The sequence below is a fragment of the Gavia stellata genome, chromosome 11 (genome assembly GCF_030936135.1).
Source record: "Gavia stellata isolate bGavSte3 chromosome 11, bGavSte3.hap2, whole genome shotgun sequence".
Lineage (NCBI taxonomy): Eukaryota > Metazoa > Chordata > Aves > Gaviiformes > Gaviidae > Gavia > Gavia stellata.
In genome coordinates, this window is record NC_082604.1 from 23,069,078 (window position 1) to 23,090,101 (window position 21,024).

The following is a 21,024-nucleotide window of genomic DNA, read 5'->3' on the forward strand; positions in this document are numbered from 1 at the left end:
TAAAACCCAACTGACAGATATTTTCTGCATTTAATAAAGAAATCAGAAGTATAAAACACAAGTTACACGGAGATTAACAAAAGAAAACTGCTCTTGCATTAGAAAAACATTAAATTATATAAAAATCATCTTTTCATGCAAAATAAATATATGTATTTGGAAAATACTTCAGCTCTAGAATGACATTAACTTTCTCTTTAAAACAGGAATAGTATTCATTGAGTATAAAAGTAAATGTAGATTAAAGTAGCAGGTGTTGCATGGAAAACTTACTAGTACTACAGAAAATACTCCTATTGACAACAGAAGATTCTCTTTCAAATAACTGTGGGGCTTAGTCTACAATAAGTAACAAGTAATGGACAATAAATAGCAAAATGTCATTCGTAATGACAGACGAAAACGAGCCTTTCTTTGCTAATGTCTTCAAAATGCTTACTGGAAAAAGTTTTAAACACAAACAAGCAAGCAGTATAATGAAGGGCACAAGTCAGCTGAAATTTTGCCTACTCGAACAGAGACTAATTTAGACAGCATTTTTGCTACTAAGAAGACTAAATGAGTTTAGCCAGGTCTTAAAGATTACCATCCATTCTTGAAGTAATATTGCAGACCCCACCAAGGAGTGGATGGATAGATAAATATAGTCTGAAATATTTTACACTACTGGCAGTGAAATATGTGTGCGACAAAAATGTCAACTACAGACAAAATAGTGTTTGGGTATTAGGCTAAAAATTAAATCAGATATACTGCAACAGCTGTATCTATCAACAACTTTTACAAAGGGGAAAGAATTAGTTCCCTCTGTATTTCAGTGGGATTTTACTATATCTTACCAGTTAGTATGAAAATAAGAAATAGCATCTAATCCAAAGGGAACACAGACTCTGTATGATAATAGAGAAAAAATGTAAGTAGAGGTAATGACAGCAGAGAAGGATGTGTGGACATGCATTGGCAAATTGAATTAATTTCCAAACACCCAACTTCAAAACATTTTCTGAAATGCTGTTGCACCAGCTACACTGATGTGACATTTTTTATCTCTATTAACTTGACCTTGCAGTAACTCAGAGGTGGAAAATTCTGACTGAATTCTGACCCTAAAGTCAACTGAAAACTCCTAAAAACTTTAAAATGGCCGGAACCTTTGACTGTATCTGCAGTCCTAGGCACCTCTCCATTATTTTTATCCTATAAAAAGGAATGACAGGTGTTTATTGCTACTTTTTACTCTATAGATTAATCTTTGTTGACTAGGAAATTGAAGTCCTGTTCATTTCTCATTAAATACAATGATACAACCTTTGCAAATACTGTTTATATGTAACACAGTTTTTTTTTTTCCAGCCATAATTCGGAAGAAGGGGCATATAGTCTCATGTCTATTTTGAACATAAGACTTCACTCTTCAGTATGTATTTGGGCTATTACAAAATGCAACAGTTATTCAGTGAGAACCTAAGGAATTTAATGTATCAGACAAATTACAAGGACTTCTGGTAAACACCTCACCCCTTCTAGGGTAAGAAAATTCAGTGTATAAAATTAACATACTCTTGGTCTAGCTTCCTGCATAGAATTTGTAGAGATTTGAAGGAGTCAATTCTGTTATCTTTCGAGGGAAGTAGTAATGAACATCAAAGATTACAGTGTGGAACAAACAAACTTGGAGTTGTCAATACTATGTTGGTACAAACACATAGAAAAATACATGCCACTGACATGCTATAACATTTATCTCAACCAATACAGGCAACCAGATAGGACTGAACTTATTTTAGGTAATTAAAAGATAAAGTACTTTGACAATGAAGAGATAAATTCTACTGTTGCCTAGATGTTTCCTAACATGTATAACTCAAAGTTTGTCTAATTATCCATTAATTTCAAACACCACATGTAATGGTGTTGACACCATAAAGAACTGGTGTTGACATCATAAAGAATGGTGTTGATACCATAAAGAACTCTGTTGAGTAATCTGCACTATGTACAATAGAGACATACTATTTTGTCCTCAAAAAGAAAAAAAAAATCAACACCGAAATTGCATTTTTTAATTTTCAAAGCAAAATTTTCTTCATAAACAATGACTGCCAGATGGGAAAGGTCAAAACTGAGAAAGTATTTTTAAGCTTCTAAGAATATATAACAAGCTACTGAGAACTAGAGAGAGAGAGTTAGGTAGGTTATTTAAAAGAAATGCTGCCCTGTTCTTAGGGTAAGAATATGTTTAGCAATCAGTGCAAAACAAAGCAAGTACTTAATCCTTGCAGCTGTGAAGAATGGGTCTGATGCTCCACCACTGAAGTGTATAGCAGGCTAGGATATCTATACCTGATGTTCTGTTATGTCACAGTCCATTAAAAGATTCCCAGGGCACAGTTCGAGAGCATGAGAAAAAGAAAATACACTTCCCAGAAGAAAATCTGAGTCTAAGTAACACCTTTTTTCTGAAGACTCTTGAACATCTATTTATGAAGATCTATATTTATTCCTTGTGGCCACTAAAGCCTTAATCAAAGGCATACCCAAAATTTCCACTTATAGTTTATCACCATAGAGTTGAAAGGGAAATAATACACTGATTTCTTTTTTAAGACCACTGTAATCGGAAAAGGAAAATTTCAAATATCTGCAGAACTCTGCCAGTATATCTTTGTTTTCAGTTCATTTTGGGAGACAATACTATATCCATAAATTAATTGAAAATAATACTGCTCATTAACTACTTGCTATTCTGTAAAGATCACAGTATTGCAAACTGCAGAAAAGTACATTATAATGAAGTCTAGATTTTTATCTTGAAGTTTGTATAACTGAAAGTTTTAAATTGTTTTTCTCCACTTGCCACTTAAGAATATATATATTTTATTTTGAATACCTAGAATTATTAGGTTTCTCCATAAAATGGTTATATGTATTTTCTGCAGTTACAAATACTTCAATGCATTTTCAACCTACTAAAAGCACTTTTTATACAGGTAAGGACAGTGCAATTGTATAATCCAAAACTGACCACAGCAGAATTAAGGAGACACATATCTTGGGCACTGATAATACTACTTTCTTACATAGTATTTTAGACTCTTATAATACCTTTCTAAGATCAGAGGAATGTGGGCTAATAGGTGGGAGTTAACAGCATACCAATACCCACCATCAACAAAAATCTGTTGACAGACTGTGTCATCATAAATGTAATTATTTAATTCCTTCTAAATGATTTCTAAATCATGTAAGGGCAAAGCAGAAAGCTTAGAAAGGGATTTCGTTCAATGGGCCAAAGTACATGATTTCAGATTTTGACTTCAACAAAAAAAAAATCTCCCTTATTCAGCTGTTTTCCCTGTAAAGAAAAATGTAACCTTTTTAGAGTATCACAGGTATTATGATATGGGTGAAAGCCAGCAAGATGGAATATGAACAGTTTTATCAGTAATATTGTATACTAACAGTTTCAGTGAATATCTGCACATATTTCAGGCTTGCTTGAAGAAACTTTGTCAAATTGCAAATTTGCCAAATTTTTCCATTGGAATTTTATTTTTATTTTATTATTTCAACTTGAAATACAGAAGTGAAAGAAATACCGTCTTTGTGACAACCGTCTTTGTCACAACTAAGAAACCTGCTGAAAACTGCTGTTAAGTTTAAGCTTTAAGTAACATTTAATTTAAATTGTACATACAAAGAGTTTTAAGCAATTAATTTCAAAATATGTAATGAAGTACAGTAAAAATGATACTTTTAAGTAACAGATTAAATTTATGGATTTGTCATTTTAGGACTGTTAAAATATACACTGGGGAAAAAAAGTATGCTCCATGGTAGTAAAAACAGCTTTTGCTCTTCGTTTTTATCTTGGAAGATTAACTATGGATAAAACAGTAAAGGAAAGTCACAAGAGATCTGCTTTTAACGTTTTATTTTATTTCTTCCATGTAGCATGAAGGAAGCAAGTCTTTAAAGGACCTGTAAACCAGGACAGAGGAAGGAAGCATTGCCCAGAATGATGGGGCCGCCAATAAAGCAATGCACAGACAAGGGATAAAGCAGATGAAAATTAAATACCACAGGGCATCTCCGCATTGAGATCATAAGAAACATGCAAAGTTGGTCATGGGGTAATTTAACTATTGAAACTGGCTAAGTAGAAATCTGCCATTGAAAAATGTTACCTAAAAAAATCCAAACTTTCAAATAAATTAGTCAGAGGTGATGGAGTTTCCTCTAATTTTAAATAATTTAAATTAGTCTTAGATGAACTGAAACTCAGGTACTTGCTGCCATTAACTGAAGTCACACATTTTACAACTGATTCTGAAATTAGTTCTCCAGATTTAACACCATAAATGTAACCAAAATGATCTTAACCCTAAACTATCTTTCATCATTGTCATGACTGAATTGTAAATACATTTAAAAGCATTTATTATCAAGCTTTCCAGTACAGTAATCTAAGACAGGACTTCCAGTACTATCAGGTAATAAAATCTTGTCTAATAAGATCCTGAAGAACTAGTACATCCACTAGCTCTACTCTTATATAAAACCTAAGCAGAAACAAAAACATGTAGACATGTTTTTGAAGGGCATCTTTTAAATAGCATTAATGAACATAAAAGAAGTATCCAAGTATACAAAAAACCCCTGTTTTCTAAACAGAATTTGCAACTGTACCCTCACATATACAGAAATAAGTTTTTATCCTGAAAGAAACTATGCAGTATGAGTCACCTACATGGGTACATTCACTGCTCAGTTATTCAAGCACACAAAGCTAGAGTATTGTTCTAATTGATAGCACTCACACTGAAAAATCCAGCAGTTGGGTAAAACAGAACAGTCAAAGAAATTGAAAACAACGAGGAGGATGTAATGTACGGCAAGCATTTAACAGTAGGAATGTTAAAGTTTTCCTTACCAACACAAAATTAAAAGACACTAGATGATAATTCAAAGAAAAATACTGATGGAAGTGTAAGAAAAACATTCCATCAGTGGAACATACAAATCACTGGCTTGATATTCTCAGCCCTGACATTTCTGAAACAACACATTTCAGGCATTTCCCTCCTCTTTTTAGTCAAAGTAAGTGGCAGAGATGCCTTATGAATTGAATCTCTTTTCTGGGCGAGCACGGTCAGTCTCTGCAATTAGAACATAACAGTCTCTAGTTGAGAACAATTTACTGAATAAAGCTTAGTTTTTGCAAATTACACATGCAAGATGTTGATCAGCCACCAACCTCAATCAGACCAATGGACTGAAGAGTCATCAGCATTTTTTAGTAAGTACTCCGTAACAATTAAAGCATCATTATCAATATTGGGAAGACAATGTTGAAAGGTATTATTAGAAGCTGCAACTTGCATTGCCTTCAATACACTCCTTTTAGAAGTGAATTCTCCTACAGAGTCTGATGCAAAGCACAGTAATGAGGAAGGTAGAAGCTGAAACAGAAGTAGCAGAGTTTGCTATACACTACCTAAACAGATCTGAGCTTGAATTACCCGTTTGTGCTTCTAGTCATCTAATTGGTCTCACAGTCAAATCACCAGAGGCATGAGTACTCAAATTAGCACCCACATCCAGTCAGAGACACAATGTATGGACACACATTACAGTTACAGTAAGAAAGGTAATTCAGCTGCAAAAGTGCTCCTTCAAGCCTTAAATCATACTGGATATTGCTTGGTAAATCCTACTAACTCAGTTCAGTAGAAGCTCGAAATATACAATCCTTTCCCTCACTAAAATTTAAGACCATAGACTCTTTCTTGTATCTTATTTAAGAGTGGATATATGAAAAAAAATCTATCAGGTGCTAGCTAAAGGGAAACCCATGTTTTCCATATTTGGAACAGAAACTATAAATATTTTCAGTAAGCTATAACCAGCAAACTTGTAATGACATCTGTGTCATGGGGACATCTTTTGGCCACTCCATTTATTTTGGCTATTAGGTGCTCAAATCCATATTGTAAGATAAATGATCTAATTCTTTAACTTGTTTTAATTAATCAGATAAAGCATCATTTTCATTTCCACTAAAAGTAAAATTTCCACTAAAAGTAAAAAAGCCCAAACTTCAAAGACCATGTAGAAGTCCTATCTTTGCAATTGCTTGGTGCGTAAGCATCACTAAGAGACAGCTGTACTATCATAATAGCCCACTCTCACAGTTCTTTATCATACCAGAACTTCCATGAGATGTAATTGGTATAAGAAATAGATAAACAGGAAATAGACCCATTCATGAACTAAGTAAAAAAATGGTAAAAAACAACAAAATACCCTTTAATATAAGGAAGCAGAATGAAGAGAAGACTAAGCATAACTGAAGAAAGAATACAGTAACTTTGTTTTGGACTTATACTAATCACAGTTCATCTGATTCCATCAGAATCTGGTACAGCAGCAACAGACTATGGTGTTGAGCAGCACAGCCTGACAATATTAAAAAAATAAATATCATTATTATGAAACCTGCTAATCCCATTTTCCACAACAGGTAAGAAACAGGCAACACATTAAAATGAAAGGGATATCCTTTAGCTAAAACAATGTACATTCGGATTACGCACATAATCAAACCTGCATTACTAGTAAAGTAACAAAACACCTAAGGTGTGGGGTAATACTTACATTTTTCTCCAGGAAGCAAATATGAAATTCTTACAAAAAAAATCATGACTATTCCATTAAAATGTAATTATGCCATAAATCATTTTAATGCATCAAAAATTCAACGGGATGCTACAGGAAAATACACAAATGTACATTTATACGTATATACGTAAAGGTATAAATGTCTTTCCCTAGCTTTTTTAAATAACTTACTTATAACTGGTCAAATTAGACTTTTTTAAACCAACAAGTTCTGAACAGTGCTCATCTAGAATTTATCTTTGTTTTGGATACTTCATCATTCAGAAATTAATACAGGCTTTTTTGTACAAACTGTGTTTTCATCAGAGGCCAACAAACAGTCACCTGGGCATAATACATGCTCATTTCATTGGTTCTAAACCAAATTACATACCAGAATATTGGTGCACTGTTGGTATAAGTATGTGTTTTCAGACATGTAAAACAAGGTTCAGAAATTCATAAATGATGAAGAACTGATGTCACTCATTAAGTAAGGGGCAGTTTTGAGAACATCATTTATGAAAAGCTTGGCAGAGGAAAACATATGATAAAGACTGCAAGAGGAATAAACATTTTTGTAGGAATTATTCTGCCCATAAGTGAGAGGGCCAGGCCAGAAGAAAACTGTAACATTACAGAACAGCAGTTTGTCTTCATCTTGGAAAGGTGTTTTGAAGAGTTTCTACAAAGCTCGGAGAGCCTCTGAATTGCAGTTCAAGTCCCATAGAATTTTTGAATGTGCCCCCAAGCTGCTTTTTCTGCTCTGTCTTGTCAGCCAGCTGTCAAACATCACCATCAATTCCATTTTGATGGGTACATACTATACCCAGCTTCAATGTGTCTCTTATTTTCTTTTCCCCCCCATCTGACTGATTTTACCTTCAGGGAAATGCTTGGTTCATCTTGTCAAAGGACAAAATGATTAAAAACCTTGCCTTCAATTGTACATTTTTTAACAAGTCACCTAGTAACTAAGTTTGCACAGCCTAATGGCCAATGAATGCAAAAGCTGTCTCCCTGTAAATCTACTGAAGCCACCTAAATAGGAAATTTGGCATTTCTATCATCCACAGGAATGTTCCCAGTCTACAAAGAATTCCATCTGAACTTCATCAGGTACCTTGAGAGAATATAATACCGGTTGTTTAGCCCCAAACTACCTTCCATAATTTTACTTTTCAAACAATTCAGGCTGCTGGGGGAATGAAGCAGTTCCATCCCAGAGGACTTCATAAAACATTTCTAAAGGGCTTCCTGGGGATTGGATTATTTTTAATAAGGAGTGTTCCCTCGGAGGGTTTATCAAAACATCCTGCAGGGTGAAAATCAGAGCTAGTTTTCAGTCCTCTGGACTGTCCTTCCCTCTATCTTACTGGTATACTAAATTAGAAGTTTATTTGGAGAGTGCTTGAGATCCAGCATCAAATTCAGGACATGACACAGCAGTCAATGTGAGAAGATAGTAGAAAATGAACACCCTAGGGCATCACAGGTCATCAAAACAGAATAATCAGGTCAAATAATGGACAAGTGGCAAATGGATTGAAGATCATCTCTTTCACTAATAGACACTAGTATCCCAGTGATACCTCGCTCGCATCTTCTCAAAAAAAGACAGTCACAGCAAGAAAGGATTTTGAGAAATCCACTTGTCAGTCAACTTCATGTTTGTCTCCTTTCCCCATATCCTCAATTTCTCCTACCATTCCTCTGTTACCCTAATATTAATGTCACTCTGTACCCTTGGAGTGTAAGGCTTAACTAATCTCCACTTTCATTTAAACTATTTTTCTTTCTAGATTTCAAATATTTACAAGTTTTAAGATATTGAGGGGAGTAGTTTACTGGGATTAAAATTCGTAAATTATATTCGAGCACAACACTGCTGTTATTATTATGTTATAGTACAGGTTTTTTCCACAAAAACAGAAAAGGAAGAAATCAAGAGATTAAACTAGTATATCAATTTTCTCCTTCTTCTTCCAATGCCATAATCCCTCTACATTCATGCAGCAAATAAACTAAAAGGAGTGCAAAAGAAAAGCAGCATATTCCAATGGACAAAAAAGAATGAATCCAGGAATCAGTATGTGTCTCTTCAACTAACTTTCTGGTCAGGAAGGACAAAACACTTTAACTCTGCACAACTCATAAAACGGGAACAGTAAAATCCCTTTCTTCTGTTCAGGAATTCTGAATCTCAATATTCGTTCTTTGAACAAGTGGCAGCTAATAATTAAGCATTGTTCTAACTTGTCAGAACAATTATATTAGTAATTGTCCAAAATAGCTTTTTTTTCTAACTTGCAAGGCTTCCTAGATAAATAAACTGTGTATGTAATACACAGCCATTTGCTACTCAGATTATCTAAAAAACAGTAATTATAACAATTTAATTCTTCAGTGTTTCTTTAATATCCTTGACTTTTATTATTTTTAATTTATTTTGATTCTTAACATGCAAATCAGAACATTGCAATAATCAGCAGTTATGCTGACTTTTTAAAAATCAGTCTTCCACAATACTTATTTATTCATCTCTAACTGCTTAATATCACAATGCTTCCTTTTAGTCATTGTTGATTAACAACACACTGAAGCACACCATGTGAAACCTTGAGGAATAATGAAATTATATCTGTGTAAACAAAAATAATAAACTATGTTTCCAGTATTTCCAGTAAAGGTAAAACTTTCAGAAGTATTAATGACTAAGATAGCAAGGAGGTTAAGAGAATGCTGGAGTGCTTCTGGAGATCTTATCTCAAGCAAAGAAAGCTATTCTGAATTTTTCCAGATGTGCTTTTAACATATTTCTAGCTGGATTTAGCCTCTTTCCTCTGTAGATAGGATTCTCTAGTAGTAATGCATTCGTAGTTCTGCCTTGTGAAGTACCAGCCAAAATTAAACAGGTTTATTGAAATTTTTGTCCCGTATTCTGGTTTTGATCTACAGAAAAGGACAGTGGAGAAGTAATTTTGCAGAAAACTCTCCTGATATATGAGTCTGGCAAAACAGTGTATTGTTCTCATATGTGATGAATGAAAGAATCAGATCATCTGAATAGCCACCATATTCCTATAAAAAAGAGAAAACCTGTTTTCTTTTAGCTGATCGCTATGACCTCGATTTTGACACCACATATTGTCACTCTTTGGAAGAGTAAAGAGATTACATGCAGATAAATTACAGATATTAAAAATCAAGCATGTGGAATAAAGAAGCATTATTAGGTTATATAAAAAATTTTCTTCTACTAGAAAAAACCCACAAACCCATCGATTGACAGAAGTCAGAAAAAAAAAAGGACAAAAAAATGCTGATGTACCAACATCAATCCAAAATACCTCAAAAAGCCAGAAATCTCAGTATAATTCTAAATATAGATACTAAAGCTACTTGGAAACTTTTGTCAAAATGTGTCTTAGTACAAATCACAGAGTAAGTGGAACACAAGGAAGGTAAACAAATAACTCTCCAAAAGAGCAAATAGCTCATGGGTTAAATAACTAATTTTTCCAAAAACCAGTTTTCGGGCAATTTCCTGGGCTACAAGACTATGTGTTATTATCTAGATGAAAGTCTCTTTTGATTCCCCGTAAGCATTCAAGAGGCATTTTTCATCACTAAATTAAATGATTTTTTAAATGTTGGTATATTCTGAAATTACCATTACGAGCCTAACTGTAATTACTGTACTGTCTTCTATATCCTTTCAATGATTAATTAATGTAAAAAGTATACAATAGTACAATAATGTGTATTTAGAAGTTGAAAAAAAAGGCACAGTAACATCCTTTTGGAGGGAGACTAGCTCCACGCAATACTATTAATAGGCTGCATGCACGAATCACTTTTCTTAAACATTAGAGCTCTTAGCAATTCCTTTGTTGCCACATCAATAGGACCTGAACCCTATGTTGCTCAATTTTCCACGTCATCAAAAATTTAACTAATTTTAGAAGGAATGATCAGAAGGGAGAAGCACAAAGTCTTTTGCCATTTCTCCTTCTAACTACATTTTTTCTCTCCATTAAGCAGTAGGTGTCCGGAGCCTTACTGGAGGCAGGGAATCTGAGTATTGAAAAGTCATGTCTACAAAGTAGAAAACAGTTGATGTGAGGATACCTACCTTCTTATCACAACCAATTATTATAGGCATACCAGTGCATTAACAGAGCTACTAATAACTCAGTTTTTCTGGGCTATCAGACGTAGGTTAAGAAAAGCAGCTGTAAACATATGTATATCTACAGATTTTGAAATACAGATAATAGAACTGATAACAGAATGCTACACAAGCAATCCCATATTTCAGAAAAGCTAACTGAAGAATCTGACTGTCAGATAATTCATTTATCCACAAGAATTTGTCTTAGCTAGAGCAATATAGGAGAAAGCAGAAATTTCTGAGGCTCCAAATAGCTTTCCTGTGCCCAAAGTCTTGAGCAGCAAAATTAACAACGCAAGCGTTTCTTCCAGGAGTGACAACTTGCTTTCAGGTTGAAAAATTAGCTTTGAACACCATGCAGTAACTATGGCATGTAAGAGAACAGTATGATGGTCACTGTAATTGACCTTCCAGAAAACCTCCATGTAGCTTTTCATGAATCCTGCTCCACAAAAGAATCATGAAGACTATTGTCATGTTGCAGCAGCTAATATATACACTAGTGGACTTCGAGGTTTCTTTTATCCTTTTCTCTTTGTCATAATTTCTCAGAACCACTGGATATATCTCCTATTCAGACCGCATAATTCCTTTAGCACCCTCAAAAACTGTCTATGAATTACCAAGACCATTCCTTACAGTCAGAGAAAAAACTAATATGATTAAATGTTACAGGATATGTCATGTAACTGACTAACGTACTTCTCACCACGTATCAGAAATTCCTTAATAAAAATTCTAAAATATATTTCATCCTGTCATCTTCCTCACTGCACAGCACCCAGTACTGTTAGAGAAATCTTCTTTATTAGCTACAGTCTACAGACTATAGTCATATAAGTACCCACATTTCATCCATCTAATTCTCTCTTTAAACTTACAGCTCTCAGAAAACATTCACTGATTCTTCCAATTCAGACAATTACTGCTATTTTTATTCTTTAGATTGGCTCATGAATGAATAGTTGCCATTGTGTTAAAATTGCATTAGGTGGACATGTTGAATCAGTTGACTCAGTCACTACTTCCTTTGTCTGCCAATTACAATAGGTGTCACGGAAGCTTTCCCCTATTTTAATACCAGACCAAGATAAATTTAAATGGTTGCGTACTACCAACACACACAGCATCTTGTTCTTTATCCTCAGAAAGATTGAAGTCCTTTAAACTACTGATCAAGAGTGAAGATCAAGGAATGAAATGTATGACATAGTTGATAATAATAGTCGATTCAAATTATAATTCCGTAATAGTTGATTCAAAAAAAGCTAAGTTCTAGTTAAAATGGAAAAACAAAATTTACTTCTGCCAAAATCACATTTTATTCTCACATCTCATTTTGTTGATTAATGACTTGGATCAGAATTAACATGGAAAAGGAAAAGATTATGCAGAACCTGTTCAGGCCTGTTTTCTTATATTTAGCCCAATATTTTATTTCCCTTCCTATCATACAGGCATGTTTTCTGAAAGTGTTACAGCCAGCCAGCTCTTATCAGCTGGACTATAAGGGAAAATGCTATAAGGTACACTTCGGGTCTTTCTGGCTTCGTGTCGCAGTTCCTAGGTTCTTCTAGGCCATCCTGTCCCAGATGACTTATATTATTATTTTTTTCTTAATATCAGTGTCAACAAAAAACTGGCTGTCAGTCTGAATTTATTCTAAAATTTGTTACCTACTCACAGAATCATAGTATAGTTAAAGGTTGGAAAAGACCTCTGGAGATCACCCAGTCCAACCTCCCTGCTCAAAGCAGTGTCTGTTAGATCAACTTGCTCAGGACCATATCCAGCTGCACTTTGGATATCTTCTCTGGGCAACAATCTCTCTGGGCAACCTGTTCCAGTGTCTGCTGCCCTCTCCCCCCCACCCCCAGTAAATATAGAATTCACAGTACTCATATATCCAAAACACAATAAATCCAAAGAAAAGGCAATAAAAAAAAATTAAAGCTAGGATTTTCTCATCTTAAGGCAAGACAAGACATTAACATGTCTTTTAAAAAACTGATCCATACTGAGGTGTGCATACTATAAGACAAACATCTTACTAAATCACAGTACTTTTATGCAAGCTTCTGTTGCCCATTTGTGCTATAATACAACCATCAAGGAACAGTTTTTGTAACAGCTTCTATGAATGGCAACTCCTCTCTCTGTTCAGGAGATAATGTTTTAATTTTTTTTTTCTATGAAGTTGAAGGAGAAACTGAGACAAAGAAAAGTATTTCAACAAATGTAAGTCCTGTAGAAACAAATCATAAAGAACCTGACCCAAAACAGAACAGACATTAAAATTCAAGAATGATCTCTTCTAGGATCACAGAGATTTTGACTCAGAAATGAGTATAGATTTGTACATATAAAAATTACTTTATTAAGATTTATGTTACGATTTGTAAATCTCTTGCAGTATTTCTACATATGCTTTAGGACTTGTAGATCTATTATAGGATTTGCAATTCAACTTTTCATCTTACAGAGTGAGTGAGAGATGTAACTAAATCCATCTTAAAGCACTGATTCCTAAACCAGGGCTTCAGAGTTCAGAATTACAGGTCCATTGTATAAATCAGAGGACAAATCCAGACTCTAGAAACCCAGATGTGTTTCATCTAACAAGATGAAATTGCCAGAAACTCAAAAAATAAAACTGGATCTGTAACTTCTAGAAAGCATTGTTGACCAGCTTAAGACTACTGCTCCTGCCTAAGTGTTTTAAGCATGCTTCTCTTCTATGCTTTGATATGTTGTACTAACAAACAGAAATTATTTAAACAGCAGGAGTAATGCCTAACAGTTATGAAACCTACTTAAAATCCATGGATGTTTTCCTCATTTGCATTTTGTTTTAGGATTTTTATTTTTTTTTTTTATTTGACAGCAGTCAAGCTGCACTTCTAGATTTCCTCCAGTATCCTGAACCTCACAAGGTAATGCTTTCACTTAAAAAACAGAAGGCTACTATTAAAAAAGTGATAAAAGCATCGAAGGATCCGAGGCTTACAAACCTAATATGACTACAAAGTAAAATTAACCAAACACAGTAGTAGTCATTTGACACCTCCAGTTTTGGTATTACTGAATTTCTCCCCTTCCCCGCCTTTTTTTAAAAGGTCAAAAATACTTTTATGAAATTATCTATATAACTCTTATACAACTCTTCTTACACCTGAGTCACCTAATTTTAACTCAAGAAGTATTCCACCCACACTATCTTTGCAAAGCCTACATTCTTGCTTTCTGGAGAACTTTTAAAACATTCCTCAAGATAGTCCATGCCAGGTGATGTATCTATTTTTTCAATGGATGAGCAGCATACAATATTACTGCCCAGAGAAGTACTTTGCCTCTTAGCAGCAAAACTCGAAGTTGCATTAATACAGTGATTTTGGGAGAGAGCAGAGGTAATTGACAAGGGAATTAATTATTAGTTTTACCTGACTTTTACACCTCATTTACTACTATGAAAATCAAAATAGATTTTATGTTATGCAAAAATTACTACTGCCCAAGTTTTAACTGCTGAAGGCTTGGCAATGTGTGGTTCAGTTATCTCAGAGCATGCAAAATATTGCTGAAAATCCCTTGCAGTCCTGGATTAAACTAGGCTTGGCAGAAATCGCACAGTGGACTAGCTGAAAGGCTGCTGATGCTTGGAAATCAAGAAAAAAAAACACCTAGGCATTTTAAAACATGAGTAGTCCAGCTGTTCTAAAATTAGTCTCCTTGTTGTGAGCATTATACCAGAAAGGAATACATTGTCACCACATGTCAGCTTTAGCTGACATCTGTTGTAAGAAAAAAATTTACCTCCCAAGTAGGCAGCACAAGCATTTGTTCATTACGTATTTTGTAAAGGGTGGTCCCTATAGCACATTTTAAATAAATATGCAAATAATTATACCACTATTCTAAAAGATCTATGACTTCAGCGAGGTTTTAAATAACCCAAGAGGCTTGACTCTTTTTTTCACTAACTCAATAGACCCACCTGTCAGCTATGTAAAATTAGCATATAAGAGGTATTGGAAGTTACACACATTTGCATATACTTGTCCTAATTGAAACTGAAACAGTTATCAAAGTTTCAAAGGTTTATTCAAATCATTCTCATAGCCTAGTTTTGCACATGAAAAACATGTCAGATAACAAAAGCATCTGGCAACAAACTGACTGTTTCTCATTCTGGCATTGTACCCATCACACACACAGCAAATATTGACTGGCATCACTGCATACAGGACTACTCCAAAACAAATGAAGAAAGAAACTTTGTAAGCTGTGACTGCCTCCTTGTTACAGACCTTCTCCCACATTTATGAAATTCTCTTGTACAGCTGGCACCTGGCCATCTCTACCCCTAAATAATTTTTCCCAGTACTATCCTTTTCCCAAAATGAAGCTCCATGCTTTCACAGAACAAACCTCAGAGCATTTTAAATTGTTTTAGTAGAGGAAAGGAGAGAACAGCTTTACATCAAAACTGATGCAGTCTTACAACTTTGTACCAGCAACAGTACATGAATCTAACGTCCCTTAATAGAAAGGAGTCACTATATCTACAGTCATACTGAGTGTACTTAGGCAGTATGTCTACAGTGGTTCATAACATCACACCTAAAGACCATCCAGTGGAGGTTAACCTGGCAGAGGAAGCTCCTTATCCATGGAACACCACTGGACACAATGCCCCACTTCCCTGCTCCAAATGCGTTTTGTAAGGCTACATTCTGCCATACCTAAAGAAACCTCATTATCAATATCCTTTGGTATCCAACTGCAGTAACAAGTTTAGCTTGTGATACTGAGAAGCATGACAGAGGGAACAAACAGCTTAAGAGAACACTAGTTAGAGGAAGATGTCAATTCACCCATCAGGGCAAGCCCTGATGGGCTGGAACCCTGAGTGCTGAGGGAGCTCACGGATGTCATTGTGAAGCCCTAAAAATCTTAGAAAGTTCATGCTCATGGCAAGAGGTTCCTGAGGACATAACGAACTTCAAGAAGGAAGATCTGGGATCAGCCTTACATTCATCCCTGAGAAGGTGATGGAGCAAATGATCTTGGAAATCACTTCCAAAAAAATGAAGGACAAGAAGGTCATTGGGAATGGTATGAATGGATTTACAAATCCATTTACAAATACATGTCTGAGCAACATGATAGTCTTCTACAATGGGATAACTGGAAAGTTTGAAGAAGATACAAAACTGGGATGAGTGGCTGATAGACCAGATGACTGTGCTGCCATGCAGAGGACCTTAATAAGCTAGAGGAATGGGCTGCCAGAAATCTCATGAAGTTCAGCAAGGGGAAAGGCAATGTCCTGCATGGGGAAAGAATAAGCCCACACACCAGTACCCACTGGGGGACGGCTGGCTGGAACACAGCTTGGCAGAAAAGGACCTGCAGGTCCTGGTGGACAACAAGTCGAGCATGAGCCAGCAATGTGCCCTGGCAGGAAAGGTGGCCAACAGCATCCTGGACTGCATTAGGAAGAGTATTGCCAGCAGGTCAAGGGAGCCGATTCTTCCCCTCCACTCAGCACTGGTGAAATGACACCTGGACTGCTGGGTCCAGTTCTGGGCTCCCCCATGCAGAAGAGACATGGACATTGTGGAGTGAGTGCAGCAAAGGGCCATGAAGGTGACTATGGATTGGAGCATCTGACATATGAGGAGAGGCTGAGAGATGTGTGATCATTTATTCTTGAGCAGAGACGACTTGCGGAGATCTTATCAATGTGTGTAAATACTTGATGAGAGTGCGGAAGAAGATGCTCAGAACCCCAATGGACAATGTCCTGGGCAACCTGCTCTAGTTGACTCTGCTTCGAGGAGGTGGCTTGTCCTTCAACAATCTCCACAGGTCCCTTCCAAGCTCAACTAGTCTGCGATTCTTTTCTCCCGTGCTAAGGGCTGCAACCCCTTTACTGACGTCAGTATCAGAGACATCCCAGCCACTCTATGATACACCACGTGCTGTCACTGAAATCACACCCACAGTACATTTAGACGGTTTTGACTACATTTGATGTACATGTACTGTTTACCCTGTTGTTTCATAAGCTTCCTTTACCACTCATGTTTGTCCTTAGCCAACCAACTAAACCATCACAACAGCTTCTCGCTTCCCCCCCACCCCCTTCTCAGTCCCCCTGGGTAAAGCATTCTTCTATCTCTGAAAGGAAGGAAAACAGTGAAAGTCACATAATCACTATGGTTGGAAAAGACCTGTAAGATAATCAAAGTCCAACCATCAACCCAACACCACCATGCCCACTAAACCATGTCCCACAAGGCCATGTCCACACGTTCCTTGAACGCCTCCAGGGATGGTGACTCCACCACTTCCCTGGGCAGCCTCTTCCAGTGCTTCACCACTCTCTCAGGAAAGACATTTTTCCTAGTATCCAACCTGAACCTCCCCTGGCGTAACTTGAGGCCATTTCCTCTAGTCCTGTCGCTAGTCACTTGGGAGAAGAGACCAACACCCACCTCCCCACAACCCCCTTTCAGGCAGTTGTAGAGAGCGATGAGGTCTCCCCTCAGCCTCCTCTTCTCCAGACTGAACAACCCCAGTTCCCTCAGCCGCTCCTCATCAGACTTGGGCTCCAGACCCCTCCCCAGCTTCGTTGCCCTTCTCTGGACACGCTCCAGCAACTCAATGTCCTTCTTGTAGTGAGAGGCCCAACACTGAACACAGGATTCGAGGTGTGGCCTCACCAGTGCCGAGTACAGGGGCACAATCACCTCCCTACTCCTGCTGCCCACACTGTTTCTGATACAGGCCAGGATGCCGTTGGCCTTCTTGGCCACCTGGGCACACTGCTGGCTCATCTTCAGCCAGCCGCCAATCAACACCCCCAGGTCCTTTTCTGTAGGGCAGCTTTCCAGCCACTCGTCCCCAAGCCTGTAGCGTTGCATGGGGTTGTTGTGACCCAAGTGCAGGACCCAGCACTTGGCCTTGTTGAACCTCCTACAATTGGCCTCGGCCCACTGATCCAGCCTGTCCAGATCCCTCTGCAGAGCTTCCCTACCCTCAAGCAGATCAACACTCCCACCCAGCTTGGTGTCATCTGCATACTTGCTGAGGCAGCACTCAATCCCCTCATCCAGATCATTGATAAAGACATTACACAAGACTGGTCCCAAAACTGAGCCCTGGGAGACTCCCGCTTGTGACCGGCCGCCAACTGGATTTGACTCCATTCACCACAACTCTCTGGGCTCAGCCGTCCAGACAGTTTTTAACCCAGCAAAGAGTGCACCTGTCTAGGCCACGAGCCGCCAGCTTCTCCAGGAGAATACTGTGGGGCACAGTGTCGAATGCTTTACTAAAGTCCAGGTAGACAACATCCACAGCCTTTCCCTCATCCACTAGGCGGTCACCTAATCGTAGAAGGAGATCGGGTTGGTCAAGCAGGACCTGCCTTTCATGAACCCGTGCTGGCTGGGCCTGATCCCTTGGTTGTCCTGCACGTGCCCTGTGAGTGACCTCAAGATGAACCTCTCCATAATCTTCCCTGGCACTGAGGTCAGGCTGACAGGCCTGTAGTTCCCCAGATCCTCCTTCTGGCCCTTCTTGTAGATGGGTGGCCCCATAGACTTGTGAGTGTCCAGGTGGCATAGCAGGTCATTAACTGCTTCCTCCTGGATCATGGGGAGTTGATTTTGCTCTCCATCCTTGTCTTCCAGCTCAGGGAGCTGAATACCCTGAGGATACCTGGTCTGGCTATTAAAGACTGAGGCAAAGAAGGCATTAAGTACCTCAGCCTTCTCCTCATCCTCCCGCATCCAGTAAAGGATGGAGATTCTCCTTGGCTCTCTTTTTGTTGTTAATGTATTTGTAAAAACATCTAAAAAACCATTCTGAAAAGTACAAGGAAAATGCTTCTGAAAATTGGCCAAACCCAAACTGTGATGAATTACTTATGTCTTTTAGTGTTCCGCAGAACAGTACTATATAATATAATAGTACACATTTATGGAACGAAAAAGTATTTTCCACATCCCCATTTTAAGATGATTAGGTTTTCTTCTGGGGGAGTTTCTCCCTGTCTGAAAGTAGGAAGAGGTACTATTATCTTTTTTATGCAGCTGCTGAATATGGTAAGCAGTGGGCTGGAACAGAGATCAAGTCGAACTAAAGATAGTTTGGTTTATTCTGGCTTGCATTATTCAAACTGCACTAGAAAAAATTCAATTATAAAACTAATTACATCTTTAATTGCTTAAACAATCAGCCAGCTGACTTTATGGTGCTCTTGATACTATGCAGGTGCACTTGCAGGTGTTAACTCTGCAATACATAAGAGTTACATTGTAGTATCCCAACTTGTGCACAGGAGTACTGGGAGGATAAAATACCATTGTATTACATACATGCACAAATATACAGGAAAGTTAAGCAAGCTTTATTAGCAAATACAATTCCTTTATTTATACATATATAGCTACTATCTGCTCTATGTTCACAGAATCACAGAATCACTACGGTTGGAAAAGACCTGTAAGATCATCAAGTCCAACCTGGACTTGTTCCTGTGAGGGGTACCTAAACTGCTTTACAATCATTCTGGTTCTGACATTTTTCCCTTTAGCTTCTATATGGCCAAAATTATTGGTTGAATCTGACCAGAATTTGTTCTTGGAGACACTTGTATTTCTGGCAATTACAGCAGCATTAATAACTAGTACCACACCTACCAGAAATGCCTGCCTTTTACTCTGAGGTGTCATCTTAGCAGTATGCTTGAGTAAAACACAGTCATCTCCAAAACAAGTATTTGCTTTGTACATATAAAATAGATTAGGAAAAAGTCACAATTAATAGCACAATTAACTCTTCATTGAAGACCAGCCAGTTTTAAATCTAAGCTGCCTGAACAGTCGTATTAAGAGAGAATCTTTTAAATCTTGACAAGTATCATTTTTCAGATTGTACAACGTGTCACCTGAAATGGAAGATGGTGATAATTAGACTCAACTATTAGAAACACAGGAAAAACAGGCCTAGGACACTGAGGTTGTTTTACTGTTATACTATAACCAGAGTTTTGGAGCCTTCAAAAAGAAGTCCACTCACAAGGTAACTACCTACTGTTCTAAGCCCTTTCTGGATCCCCAAACACCAGCAATAGCACTGTTGCTTGCTTGCAGTGGGGAGGAGTTATCACCAACTTGATAACGGTCTAAGCAACTGTTTCAGTTGCTGTGAACAAAGACATGTGTTTACAGGCTGCAATTAGCAAAACCTTGAAAGTGACTGTATTGGTATCGCTGTTCCTATGCATGTTTTTGCTATAAACTCAGACTGCATGTACAAATACTGCTAAACTTTCCTGCCAATCTGCTACACACTGTTGGATGAAAAAATTTCAAGTAACATTAGCTTAATTGGGTTCTGAAAGAAAAAAAATCCCATCTGAAACACAATGAAGGCACTGGAAAAGGCTGTGAAAGATACAGGATTAGAAGAAACCACAGTAATGCAGAGAGAAGGGCATTAAGTAGCAAGTAACTGGCAACAGAGCAAGCGGTCCATAAAATTGGCCTCTAGCTGACAGTCAGTTCAGAGCTTAACTGGTTCTTAAAATGGATCATTATATATTGCTACATGAGCAAATGCACGACTATTCGTCCCTCTACCTTTGCAAACAAAAGCAATAGTAAATTGTAAAATATTTCCTCAACATCCTGTCTTGGGTCTCATCTGCTTCTTAACACCATTCCCATATACAACCAGGAGTTGCATATGGGAGTGCAAGGGAGCCTTCACAAAACTTCCTGATGCTGTAAAAGCAGCTCCCCATCCTGATTTTCAGTCCATGCAAACGCAATTGATTTCAACTAGACTCTGCAGACACCCATGCTTTTGTAGCAGCAGGCTCCAATACACCAGCTAGAGTTACTGCCAGACAGTGATGTTTGCTGTTTCGTGAGCACGTAATAAATTAGCTCACTTGCACAAATGTTTTTTGAGCTGGAATATCATGTCAGTAAAGCTATGGCAGGATTATTTTCAATCATGATTGCACGGAAGATTTAAATATGCTAAACCCACTTGCGAGTTGAGTAGCTTCAAAAACTTAATCTGGACACCATTTAAAATACTATTTTTGCTGGATGAGACAAGGTGGCTTCACTGGAAAATGTTCTGTGGGGAGTCAAGGCTGTTTAGTAGCT

General features: G+C 37.4%; 1 protein-coding gene across 1 annotated transcript in view; it reads right to left on the bottom strand.

Moving 5' to 3' along the window:
• The window catches only part of NAALADL2 (N-acetylated alpha-linked acidic dipeptidase like 2), a 289,387-nt gene that overhangs the window by 161,931 nt on the left and 106,432 nt on the right, over window positions 1-21,024 (bottom strand). The window lies entirely within an intron of this gene.